The sequence below is a fragment of the Sciurus carolinensis genome, chromosome 3 (assembly GCF_902686445.1).
Source record: "Sciurus carolinensis chromosome 3, mSciCar1.2, whole genome shotgun sequence".
NCBI classification, from domain to species: Eukaryota; Metazoa; Chordata; class Mammalia; order Rodentia; family Sciuridae; genus Sciurus; species Sciurus carolinensis.
The window spans coordinates 53,241,022-53,254,547 of NC_062215.1; the positions used below are offsets into that span (position 1 = coordinate 53,241,022).

At 38.5% G+C, this 13,526-nt stretch overlaps 1 pseudogene; it reads right to left on the reverse strand.

Moving 5' to 3' along the window:
- Positions 1-637: 637 nt before the first annotated feature.
- On the reverse strand, positions 638-1,569 carry LOC124980967 (olfactory receptor 139-like; annotated as a pseudogene).
- Positions 1,570-13,526: the final 11,957 nt, after the last annotated feature.

The window sequence follows — 13,526 nt, forward strand, 5'->3', positions numbered from 1 at the left end:
TTAAAAACATCTAGCAGTTTTACTGACTTTTAACAGAAGATAAGTTTCTTCTCATAGGTCATGCTTCCTAGTATCAGTAAATCTCCAAGTCTGCTGAAACATGGGCCATCTATCTACCTGAATCACTGTTGAGTGTTTCAAGGACATGCTGTAATATAAGACTTGGAAGGTCCTTAAGGATCTTGTGACCTAGTTGGAGAGAACAAAATAAGCTTCAAGAAATACAGAAATGACTTTGACAGTGACTTCCTGTGTGAGCCAGAGGGAAGATTAAGAACAGTGACTCCAAGCAAAGGGACACATGAGTCACTGGAGAAAGACTGTGATTGGGAGATTTAAAAAAAATGATTTGGAGAAGCCAGAAAGGAAAGATAGAGGGTTTCACACACCTAAGGTAATGAAACATTTTCATGGTTTTGGAGTTGAGTCTTGAGAATCAACTCATACACTGGCATGTACTTATATCAGCAACTTAGGTACTCTTTTAATCTCTTTTAGCCGTTATCCTCAATCTAAGTCTACCCTAACCCATTAGATCCAACCCTGAAGATTTCCCCTCTCCATACCCAGGTTTTCAGCATAAGCAAGTTATGTGGGTGCTCAAGAAATGAGGGATATTTTGATAGTCTTGTCTCCCTTATGCCAGGGGCTTCTTTCCCATCAACACTCTGTTCAAGGTACCCTGCACATCAGGGTTCCGGAGGCTGTAGATGACTGGGTTCAGCATGGGACTGAGGATAGTATTGAGGATGCCAGTACCCTTGCCCTTATCTGAGGCTGAGACTGAACCAAGGCGCATGTAACTGAAGTAGTCAGTTCCATAAAAGATACAGTCCACAGTGAGGTGGGAGCTACATGTGGAGAATGCCTTCTTCCTCCCCTCAGCTGAGCAGATCCGTAGTACTTCAGCAGCAACATTGGCATAGAACACTGAGATAAGAATCATGGGAATCACCCCCATAAAGGTGGCTCCCACAAACATTAGCTGCCCATTGAGGTGGATGCTGGAGCAGGAGAGCTGGAAAAGGGGAGGGAGGTCACAGTAGAAGTGGTTGACCACATTAGGACCACAGAATTCAAGCACAGACACAGCCACTGTGTGAGTCAGAGCATTAATTAAGGAGATGGTGTAGCAGATGCCCACCAAGGCAACCTGGGCTTCACGACTCATGTGGGTGCTGTGGGTAAGGGGACAGCAGATGGCCAGGTAGCAGTCATAGACCATGGCTATCAAGAGGTGACAGAATGTGGAAAAAGAAGAGTTGTGAAATGCAGGCAGCATATGGAACTCTGCACTGGGGGGTCAAGAGACACACCAGCATTGGAGGAACAGTGACAGTGATGTACCCAATGTCCAGCAGAGACAGGTTCCCCAGGAAGTAGTACATGGGGGTGTGGAGTTTGGGCTCCACAAAGATGGCAGCCAGAATGCTACAGTTGCTCCCAACTGACTACATAGGCAAGGAAAAAAATGACAAAAAGAATGGGTTACAGTTCTCTATTTCCTGTCAGTCCATGAAGGATGAACTCAGTGACAGTTGTCCTATTCTGCCAGGCACGAGGCTCCATAGGGCACTGCTGAGAGCTCTACTGAGGGAAGGAGACTCAGACCTGCCAAGGATGGAGAATGACACACTGTAGGCACATATTCTAAGTCTACTAGATGGTGGAGTGCTGTGGTTAGAACATCTAATATCAGAATGGATACCAGCCTAGACTGTGGCCAGGTTCCCAAAGATTCCACTATGCCAGACATTAGCCATATAGTTACTGGTTCTGAGAGACATCCAGGGAATCCTAGGGAAGGGCCTGGGGTAGAGGGAACTATTCCAGGGACACTGGAGAGTGGCTATTTACCAACAGACTGTAGAAAACTTCAATATCTTAACAGGTATTGAGACCATATCAATGTACAGTGATTGAATGGCACCTATGACTAACTTAACAAATTAATAAATAAATGAAGTTCTAGAAAGTACACACTATAGGAAGAATAGCAACATAAAGTAGAAGGGAAGGAGAAAGGACCCCATGATAACAAGAGACATGAAAAGATTAAGGAAAAAGAGGAGCAAGAAGCAGACAAGAGAATTTAGGAAAATATGAACATTTTAAAGCGAGTGCTCTGAGCACTTCAATTTTTAAATTCTCATAAAACTTTATGGAGCTACCACTAGGATTTCTATGTAATCAGGACACCAAGATTTAGCGTCATCAAACTCTCAACAGAACTATGTCTCAAGCCTGAAACTATCTTACTTGTAGCCTATACTTTAATGCTATATTTCTTGCACATGTGTTTTGAGGATTTATGAATGACATTGTGTATAATAGAGAAAATAATGGAATTTCTGAAGTTTTAAGTATTAGGATGTCTACAAATATTCAAGGAAGTCAAAGTCCTGTTCTTTCATCCAATTATTCAATAATTATTTATCAAATGTCATAGTATTCTGGATAAATTTTGATGATAAAACTAGAAAGCTGGACATGAGGTGTGGGAGAAAGAGAAAGTGAAAAGATTATTTTAAGGTTCATGAACTGAGAACCTGGAAAGATGAGTTGATAATAAATGCCACCAGGAAAATAGATGGCTTTGTACTTGCATGTCAGAGAGGAGGGATCTAGAGTTTTTCAAGGAGGAAAGGGAAGAATTGACATCCCAGGGAGGAATTGAAATCCCAGAGAACATTCGGGTAACTTCCAGCCCATCACATGTGTCCGGGTACCTGGACAATTGAGGAGTAAACCCAGGTGTGACTGGGAAGAGTCTTCAAGGCCTCTTTCTTCTGGATTCTTGCATATGTGGGGCCACCCTGGCTCTGTTGCTAGCTAGTAATTTTTTTTTTATTTTAAACAAATGGGATACATGTTGTTTCTCTGATTGTACATGGAGTAAAGGCATACCATTTGTGAAATCATAAATTTACAAAGGGTAATGTTGGTTGATTCATTCTGTTATTTTTTCCCTTCCTCTCACCCCTCCCACCCCTCTTTTCCCTCTATACAGTCCTTCATTCCACCATTCTTGCCCCCCTCCCTAACCCTAACCCTAACCTAAACCCTCCCACCCCCCATTATATATGATCATCCGCTTATCAGCGAGATGATTCATCCTTTGGTTTTTTTGAGACTGGCTTATCTCACTTAGCATCTTATGCTCCAATTTCATCCATTTGCCAGCAAATGACATAATTTTATCATTCTTTATGGCTGAGTAATATTCCATTGTTTATATATATATATATATATATATATATATATATATATATATATCACAGTTTCTTTATCCATTCATCAATTGAAGGACATCTAGGTTGGTTCCAAAATCTGGCTATTGTGAATTGAGCAGCTATGAACATTGATGTGACTGTATCTCTGTAGTATGCTGATTTTAAGTCCTTTGGGTATAGGACAAGTAGTGGGATAGCTGGGTCAAATGGTGGTTCCATTCCAAGCTTTATGAGGAATCTCCACACTGCTTTCCAGATTGGCTGCACTAATTTGCAAACCCACCAGCAATGTATGAGTGTACCTTTTTCTCCACATCCTCTCCAACACCTATTGTTGCCTGTGTTCTTGATAATCACCATTCTAATTGGTGTGAGATGGAATATTAGGGTGTTTTTGATTTGCATTTCCTTATTACTATAGATATTGAACATTTTTTTCATATATCTGTTGATTGCTTGTAGATCTTCTGTGAAGTGTCTGTTCATTTCCTTAGCCCATTTGTTGATTGGATTATTTGTATTCTTCAATGTAGAGTTTTTTGAGTTCTTTATATATTCTGGAAATTAGTGCTCTATCTGAAGTATGAGTGGCAAAGATTTTCTCCCACTCTGTAGGCTCTCTCTTCACATTACTGACAGTTTCCTTTACTGAGAGAAAGATTCTTAGTTTGAATCTCTCCCAGTTATTTATTCTAGCTTTTCTTTCTTGTGCTATGGGAGTCCTGTTAAAGAAGTCTGATCCTAAGCCAACATGTTGAAGATTTGGACCTACATTTTCTTCTATGAGATGAAGGGTCTCTGGTCTGATTCTGAGGTCCTTGATTCATTTTGAGTTGAGTTTTGTGCAGGGTGAGAGATAGGGAATTAATTTCATTCTGTTGCATATGGATTTCCAGTTTTCCCAGCACCATTTGTTGAAGAGGCTATCATTTCTCCATTGCATATTTTTTGCACCTTTGTCTAGTATGAGAAAATTGTATTTATTTGGGTTTGTGTCCATGTCCTGTATTCTGTACCATTGATCTACCTGTCTATTTTGGTACCAATACCATGCCATTTTTGTTACTATTGCTTTGTAGTAGAGTTGAAGGTCTGGTATTGCAATACCCCCTGCTTTGCTCTTTCTGCTAAGGATAGCTTTAGGTATTCTGGGTTTCTTATTCTTCCAGATGAATTTCACGATTGCTTGCTCTATTTCTTTGAGGTACGCCATTGGGATTTTAATTGGAATTGCATTGAATTTTTATAGTACTTTTGGTAGTATGGTCATTTTGACAATATTAATTCTGCCTATCCACGAACATGGGAGTTCTTTCCATCTTCTAAGGTTTTCTTTAATTTCTTTCTTTAGTGTTCAGTAGTTCTCATTTTAGAGGTTTCTCACCTCTTTTGTTAGATTAATTCTCAAATATTTTATTTTTTTCAAAGCTATAATGAATGAGGTATTTTTCCTAACTTCTCTTTCTGAGGATTCATCATTTAGGTATAAAAATGCATTGAATTTATGAGCATTGATCTTGTAACCTGCTACTTTACTGAATTCACTTATGAGTTCTATAAGTTTTCTGGAGGAATTTCCTTGTTCCTCTAAATATATAATAATGTCAGCAGCGAACAGGGTTATTTTGAGTTCTCCTTTTCCTATTCATATCCATTAAATTTTTTTGGTTTGTCTAGTTGCTCTGGCTAGAGTTTCAAGGACGATGTTTCATAGTGGAGAAAGAGGGCATCCCTGACTTGTTCCAGGTTTTAGGTGGAATCTTTCGAATTTTTCACCATTTAGAATGATATTGGCCACTGGGCTTAACATAGATGACTTTTACAATGTTAAGGAATGTTCCCACTATCCCAATTTTTTAGTGTTTTAAGCATGAAGGGATGTTGCATTTTATCGAATGCTTTTTTCTGCATCTATTGAAATAATCATGCAATTCTTTAAGTCTGTTGATATGATGAATGACATTTATTGATTTCCGGATGTTGAACCAACCTTGCATCTCTGGGATGAAACCCACTTGAACATGGTGCACTATCTTTTTAATATATTTTTGTATGTAATTTGTTAAAATTTTGTTGAGAATTTTGCATCGATGTTCATTAAGGATATTGGTTTGAATTTTTCTTTCCTCGATGTTTCTCTGGTTTAAGTATCAGGGTGATATTGGCTTCATAGAATGAGTTTGGGAGGGTTCCCTCCTCTTCTTTTTCATGCAATACTTTGAGGAGTATTGGAATGAGCTCTTCTTTAAAGGTTTTGTAGAACTCGGCTAAGAACCCATCTGGTCCTGGACTTTTCTTTGTTTGTAGGCCTTTGATGACTTCTTCTATTTCATTGCTTGAAATTGATTCATTAAGTTGTGTATGTCCTACTGGTTCAGTTTAGGTAATTAATATATCTCTAGAAACCTGTTGATGTCTTTGAGGTTTTCTATTTTGTTGGAGTATACATTCTCAAAATAGCTTCTAATTATGTTTTGTATTTCAACTCGTGTCTGTTCCAAATTTTAGTAATTTGAGTTTTCTCTCTCTCTCTTTGTTAGTGTGGCTAAGGGTTTATCAATTTTGATTATTTTTTCAAAGAACCAACTTTTTATTTTGTCAATTTTTTCGATTATTTCTTTTGTTTCAATTTCATTGATTTCAGCTCTGATTTTAACAATTCCGTGTCTTCTACTACTTTTGGTGTTGGTCTGCTCTTCTTTTTCTAGGGCTTTGAGCTGTAGTGTTAAGTCATTTATTTGTTGATTTCTACTTCTTTTGTTGAATGCGCTCCATGAAATAAATCTTCCTCTAAGTACTGCTTTCATACTGTCCCAGAGGTTTTGATATGAAGTGTCTTTGTTCTCCTTTACTTCTAATAATTTTTCATTCCCCTCCTGATGTCTTCTGTTATCCATTCATCACACAATAGTGTATTATTTAATCTCCAGGCATTGGAGAAGTTTCTGTTTTTTATTCTGTCATTTATTTCTAATTTCAATTCATTATGATCTGATAGAATACAAGGTAGTATCTCTATCTTCTTGTATTTGCTAACAGTAGATTTGTGGCATAAAATATGGTCTATTTTAGAGAAGGATCCATGTGCTGCTGAGAAGAAAGGGTTTTCATTCTTTTTTTGATGGTATATTCCATATACGTCCGTTAAGTCTAAGTTATTGAATGTATTATTGAGATCTAGGTTTCTTTATTCAATTTTTCTTTGGAAGTTCTACCCAGTGGTGACAGACGTATATTAAAATTGCCTAATATTATTGTGTTGTGGTCTATTTGATTTCTGGATTTGAGAAGGATTTGATTGACCTATATGGATGAGCCAATGTTCAGGACATAGATATTTATGATTGTTTTGTCTTGCTGATTTATGCTTCCCTTAAGCAGTATGTAATGTCCATCTTTATCACTTCTGACTAGTTTTGGCTTGAAATCCACATTATCTGAAATGAGGATGGATACTCCAGCTTTTTTTCTGTGTCTGTGTGCATGGTATGTTATTTCCCATCCATTCACCTTTAGTCTGTGGGTATCTCTCTCTATGAGATGAGTCTCGTGCAGACAGCATATGGTTGGATTTTTCTTTTTACTTCAATCTGCCAGTCTATGTCTTTTGATTGATGAGTTTAGGCCATTAACATTCAGGCTTATTATTGTGATATGATTTGTATTCCAAGCCATTTGACTCATTTTTGTTTTTTGACATGATTTGGTTTCTCCTTTATTTGGCTATTCCTTCACGCTAGTTCCTCCTGTTGCTGATTTGCATTGTTTCTCATCTCTTCTTCATGAAATATTTTGCTGAGAATGTTCTGTAATGGCCGCTTTCTTTTTGTAAATTCTTTTAGCTTTGTTTATCATGGAAGGATTTTATTTCGTCGTCAAATCTGAAAATAAGTTTTGCTGGGTATAAGATGCTTGGTTGGCATCTGTTTTTTTTTCAGGGCTTGGTAAATGTTCCAGGCCCTTCTAGCTTTTAGGGTCTTGATTGAAAAATCTGTTGATATTTTTATGGTTTTCGCCTGAATGTAATTTGATTATTTTCTCTCTTAGCCTTTAAAATTCTGTCTTTATTGTGTATGTTAGGTATTTTCATAATAATGTGTCTTGGTGTTGGTCTGTTGTAATTTTGTATATTTGGAGTCCTGTGAGCCTCTTGGACCTGGTTTTCCCTTTCATTCTTCAGATAGGAAAATTTTCTGATATTATTTCATTGAGTACACTGTTCATTCCTTTGGTTTGTTTCTCTAAGCTTTCCTCAATCCCAATAATTCTTAAATTTTTCCTTTTCATCATATCCCATAATTCTTGTAGATCCTGTTTATGATTTCTTACCATCTTCTCTGTTTGGTCAATTTTGTTTTCAAGATTAAATATTTTGTCTTCGATGTCTGAGGTTCTATCTTCCAGATGTTCTATCCTATTGGTTATGCTTTCTGTGGAATTTTTAATTTGGTTCATTGTTTCCTCTATTTCAATTATTTCTGTTTTTTTTTTCAGTATCTCTAACTCTTTATTGAAATGATCTTTTGCTTCCTGTATTTGCTCTTTTACCTTTTAATTGGTGTGATCATTTAATGCCTGCATTTGCTCTTTCATCTCTTCCTTCAATGCCTGCATTTGCTCTTTCATCTCCTTGTTCGCTTCCCTGATTGTTTTACTTATGTACATTCTAACTCCCTTTCTGAAATTTCTTCTGCCTGTGCTGTCATTGGGTTTTATTGATATAGTATCTAGGTTTGTTTGGGACATTCTCTTCCCTTGTTTTCTCGTATTAGTCATATATCAGTGGGACTCTGAGATATTGCAGATTTCCTGTATTGGCTTATAGTGTCCCTGTACATTTCCAATATATCACCTCACACCCTTCAGTAGCCTGAAGTCTTGGAGGAACATTATAATGCAGTGCTTCTGAAGAAAGCTGCCCCTATCCTGCTACTGGATCCAGGGCTGGGTGCTGGTTCTGCGTGGAAATTCACTCACTGGGTGGTTCTGCTCCTAGAAGCTGGCTATAGACAGGGCCTGCCCCAACCTGAGGGAGACAGGCTGCTCCAGGAAAGCCTCTCCCTGTCCTGCCTTGGTCCCAGAAGCCACCTGTGGGCTGGGGCCTGCCGCTGGGTCCGGGGCTTGGGGTTTTCTCTGTGTGGAAATGCTCCCACTGGGCGGGTCTGCTCCTAGAGGCTGGTTGTGGATGGCTCCTGCCACAGGAGAGAGCAGGGCTGCTTGGGGAAGACTCTCACTGCCCTGCCCTGCTCTGAGAAGCTGCCCCCTGTCCGGGCTTGCCACCTGGCCGAACTTCACCCAGTGGGAGAGACTCATCCTGCAGCTCTATGTTGGTCTGAGTCTCTGAATACCTCCCCTTCTTGAATCCTGAGTTCTGGATCAACAGGAGATGCAGTCACCCTCTAGTCTGCCATCCTGGATCTTCCACTAATAATTTTTTTTCAAGAACACTGTCCCTCTTTCATATATTGAAATTCCAACCCTCGATTCTCAACACCATCTCATCATCCCAACTTCTCAAAGTGGTTTTCTTATGCAGTCCAATCTTTTCTGGAGCTTGCCCTCCTGTGAATCACAGACAATGGTGATCAGACTCATTCCAGTACTCCCCTATGTGGAAAGGGACAAGAAGCATTAAGTGGAGTAGTTTGTCCAGAGTCATGACAGCCATTCAGAATCAGTAGCACAAAGCACAGAGAATAGATTATGCTAGTAGCATTCTATAGGAGAGCGTCTGCACTTTCAATACCTCCTATCCTGTCCTTTTCTACAAAAACTGTTGCACTGTCTATTGCCAGGTAGATGAGAAATATCGAGTTCAAAAATATTAAGTTGGCTAAAGTCACATATGTCAGATTATGTTCTGAAATGGCATCTTATGGATTTTCATCCAATTCTTGCTGTGCCAGGGCCCCTTTCATGTTATGAATATTTAGCTTAGGTATGTATGTTCACTTTCTCTTCCCTTCCATGACTCAGAGTGAAAACCTCATCATTATATTTACTACCTCTTCTTGAATCCAGCATCACTTAGTCCTTTATTCTCCTGTAGAACAGGAAGAGATCATCTGAAGCTCATGAGTGATGGGAAGGCTGGAGGACTGGGAAGACCTGTGGGGCACTTACCTTCCTGTGAGTGAGATGTGTAAGGGATCCCATGGAAACCATGCGGGACACGGGAAATCACATAAGGAGTTTATCAAGCAAACAGAATGTCTCCCTTCATTGTAAGAGAGAAAATGAGAGCAAAGGAAAGGAACAAGAAAGGGTGCATGCAAGAAAGAGTTTGAAAGTGAAGAGGAGAAGAAAGTGAGTCAGGAGGAGAGAAAAGTAAGAGAGAAAAGTTGGCAGTTGAATTCCACCGGGCTAACAGGTGACCAACAATGCAGAAGGATACTTGCAAGTTGACTAATGAACCAATAGCTTGCTAGGATGTTCACAGACTGACAGTATTTGGAAGTGGGGAAAATGGCTGCAACGGAAAGGGTGGGGGAGCAGTTTTATACATTACATTCCCCCATTTCTGTTTGTATAAGAAAATCTTTTGTTTTCCAGTTCTTTCTGAAGCCTTCTCTCTCCTTCCTGCCTACGTGATTGGCTGGTTTTGCAGGTGAGATGTAAAAGTCCATTTTCCTTCAGACTTCCAAAGGCAGATGGTTTTCATGGACTTCATTTCCTCAATTTGAATGATCCTCTATTTCTACACTAACTGCCTGTCCCCAATTTTTTCTTCATTCACCCCTCCAATTTTAGGAACTCCTTCACTGCTGTAGGGAAAGGGGGTGATGACCACAATGGCATCTTCCAGCTGGAAGGGGTCAGCATGGGTCAAGCAGTTTGGAGTTCCCTTTTTAGAAATCCATGGTAGAAGGGTCCGTGGTAGAAGGTCTGTTGGTGAAGAGCAGGTTGTAAAGGCATCTGGGGATGGGTGCTTCTATGAGAGAAGAACAAAAAGACTAAGAGTACTGAAATGAGATTGATACAATATAAATGTTGCAGAATCTGGAACATGCCAATGAATATCATAAAGATGACAGAAGTTAATAATTCCTCACCAGGGGATGGAAGAACTGAGAAGTTGTTCCCATAACAAGGCCTAGCAAAGGCTGGAGAGAATAAGGCCTTTATTTGGGAACTTTAACATTGTCCAGGTTATCAGGAATGTAAACACAACATTTAGTAGAGATCTCTATACTTTTGTTACTAGCAAACGTAGATTAAGACTACCTGTGTCTATAGGCCTTAAACTACTAAAAATTCTGACTCTGGCATTTTCTCTTGATAGTTATCAGGCACATTTGCCTAAGAATCTCTTTTTTGTAGCTTTTAGTCTTTATCCTAGTGGACTAACACAAGTGTACATCTTCAGTTACATTTAACTATTATTTCTCTTAAATGTCCAAGAATGGCTATATTTTGGTTTTAACTGTTTTGCTAGGTGTTTAAGATCAAGCTGGTCAGAATGACCTGTTCCTGTCTGTTAAAGAGTCAGCTGAGTTCCCACAGGGGTCACTCATAGAGAAATTAAGAGCAACTTCTTTGCTCCATTAGTGCCATTGGTTAGGCAGGGTCTCCTCGATGAGCTGGCTTCCCTTGGAAGCATTAGGGGTGTCTCACTTTTTCTATGACCCTCCTATCAGCAGGTGCACTGAGTGGCTTTTTCATTCTCTAGTGGCCTCATCAATCTCCTTGATCAGGAGGTTGTGTGACCCACCCAGAGTTGCAAAGCTCCTTAGAGAATTTCTCGTGTTCCCTGGGTTCAGGCTAACTTTGAGGTCAAGACCCAAATATGGACTTTTCTTGACCTCTATATTTAATCTCAATCTCTAAGTTTGATCTTAACCATCAAGAAAGCCAGTCTCACCAGACATAAAGTAAGAGTACTGGGCTTTAACTTCAATGTCTATAACTTTACAGTTATTTACCCCCTTTTATCTAATTGGGGTCAACATTATCTCTAGGTGATGGATTTTCAAGTTAATCTACGGTGTACTTCTGCAAAATAACAGGCAACAGCTAGAGTTTAAAAGGAAATACAAAATGGAATCACCAATGGTAATATATTCAGTTTGTGCAATGCAATAGCTATATTGAATTTTGGCTGAGTTATTCATTATATCCCCTGTTTGAGATCAAAGTAAACTTTACAACAAACAACAAACTTTTGAACACAACTTTAAGTGAGTTAAAGTCTGGCTTACTTTGGAGTCATTCTGACGTGCAGCAGGGTTGTGAGTCAGAGCCTTATCTCAGGTAAGGCAAGGATTTCACAGATCTTAGGTAAAATGTTCTAATCCTGAAGCTAGTTTTTCCTCTTTTCCCATGACTTCCATGACTGAAATTCTCAAGTTCAGTGAAGGGTAAAGGAGTATTAGAAAATAAAGGTTTATAAACACAGATTTTGAAGATTAAGCTGAGATCAGATGAAGCTCTCTTCTCTGATGGAAATGCAGATCTAAAGAGCTATGTCAGCAATCTTTATATATTTATGTAAGCATTATTCTTGTTTTCAGGAAAGTTACAGAGACTAGGACACTAATGTAACTTTTTTCAGAGCTGCAAATTATAATGTTAGGAGCTATGTGTAGCTCTCATGGAAGTCCAATGTCTAAAGTTACTGTAAGGTGGGCAGGAACCAGAGAAGGGAGTTGATGAAACACTGGTTATCTAGCAAAAGAATTCCTTCCTGCCCAAGAGCTGTGTGCCTGAGATCAATGTCAGAGCTCATAGGACTCCTGTATAGAGCCTCCCAAGAGAGGTTACTGCCACAGCAGTTAGGCATCTTGTGCCCCTGCACAGGAACACTCCCAGGCACCAGGCATGCCACAGTCATGAGGTCAGAGGCCCCAATATCAATCACTGTTGTCCCACTTTTGCTAGTGCACATTACACTCTTTCTTAAATGTCATTTTAAGAAGTTTACATATATTGACTCCTGAGTCTATATGAACATTAGTTAACACAATTTAACATTATATCTAAAACATGAATCAAAGAAAGGCTGAGAGAGCTTTTAACTTTCCTTTCGTGTGGCAAAGAGGCAAAATGTTTTCATGTTTCACGATATTACCCTTTAAACAAATCAGGCTGTCACTAATATTTTAGAAATACATTTACATTTAAATTTCTTTTAACTCAGTGTAACAAATTTTACATATACCCTAATGATGACAGGTCCTATAACATAACATTAAATGATGAGTTTAAAATTACCATTACAGACAAGTTTAATTTGGAGAATAGCAGCTTGATAAATTTTCTACTTTAAAGGATTGTACACCTGGAAAACATGAACACATTAATATACAAATAATAATGTTTTGATGTATGTCACTCCATGTAATAACTTCATAAACTAATCAGATGTCTCTAACAAACTCATTTGAGTAATCCCATATATGCCTACTCTAATTCACTCATCTTATTGTAAAAAAAACCAAGATATCAGACAAGTGTACCAACAGTATTTGCCATTTCTTTTCTGTGGAAGAAAAATCCTAGAAAAATTGATGTTAGACATTTTGTAAACATCAACATTTAATGAGTTTGACCACCTAGAGACTTGTGAGTTAATTTTAAAGACATTTTGCTTCTATTAATTTACAAAATTTATATTGAAACTTTTAAATCATGTGAATTAAAATTATTTGTATCTATTTTTAAAATTTTAATTTTATGCATCCTTATATTTAACACAAAAGTAAAGCCTTGTAATGTTTTTCTCCATTGCATTGTAACAGATATTCAAAAATAACTCTAGAGTTGGATAAAAAAGAACTGATCAGAAATCATTAACCTAGGTATGTAGGATCAAAATTGTGAGCTCAAAAATATAGCATTTAAGAAAAACTAAAGTCCTAGAAGAAAAATGACAATGGCCATTAATTAAAGCATGAGAAAATGAGAAGGAGGTAAGAGATAAAAGGGACTGAAAAAGTATTCTGAGTTGCAGTCCAGGAGAAATTTAAAATGGACACTTTTTTCCTTGGGTTTGAGACTGGTTTCCCACTGAGCATTCTGGTTTCCTCCATTTTCATTTCGATGTAAGCCTTGACTGAGATCTGGATCTGAAAGGGGCTAAAATGTTCTAGCAGAAACTTGATGCCTAGGGCATTTTAACCCTTTTTCCTGGTTAGTAATCAATTCAGGTTTGGATGCAGAAAATTGTCAAAGAATTATCTCCCACTACTTGTGTGGAATGGGGCTGCTTATATCATACTCCTTACTGGGACATACCACTGATTTTGGGCTGGTTTCTCCCTCCACACTGGCGTACGTGGGACCTTGTGGCAGGAG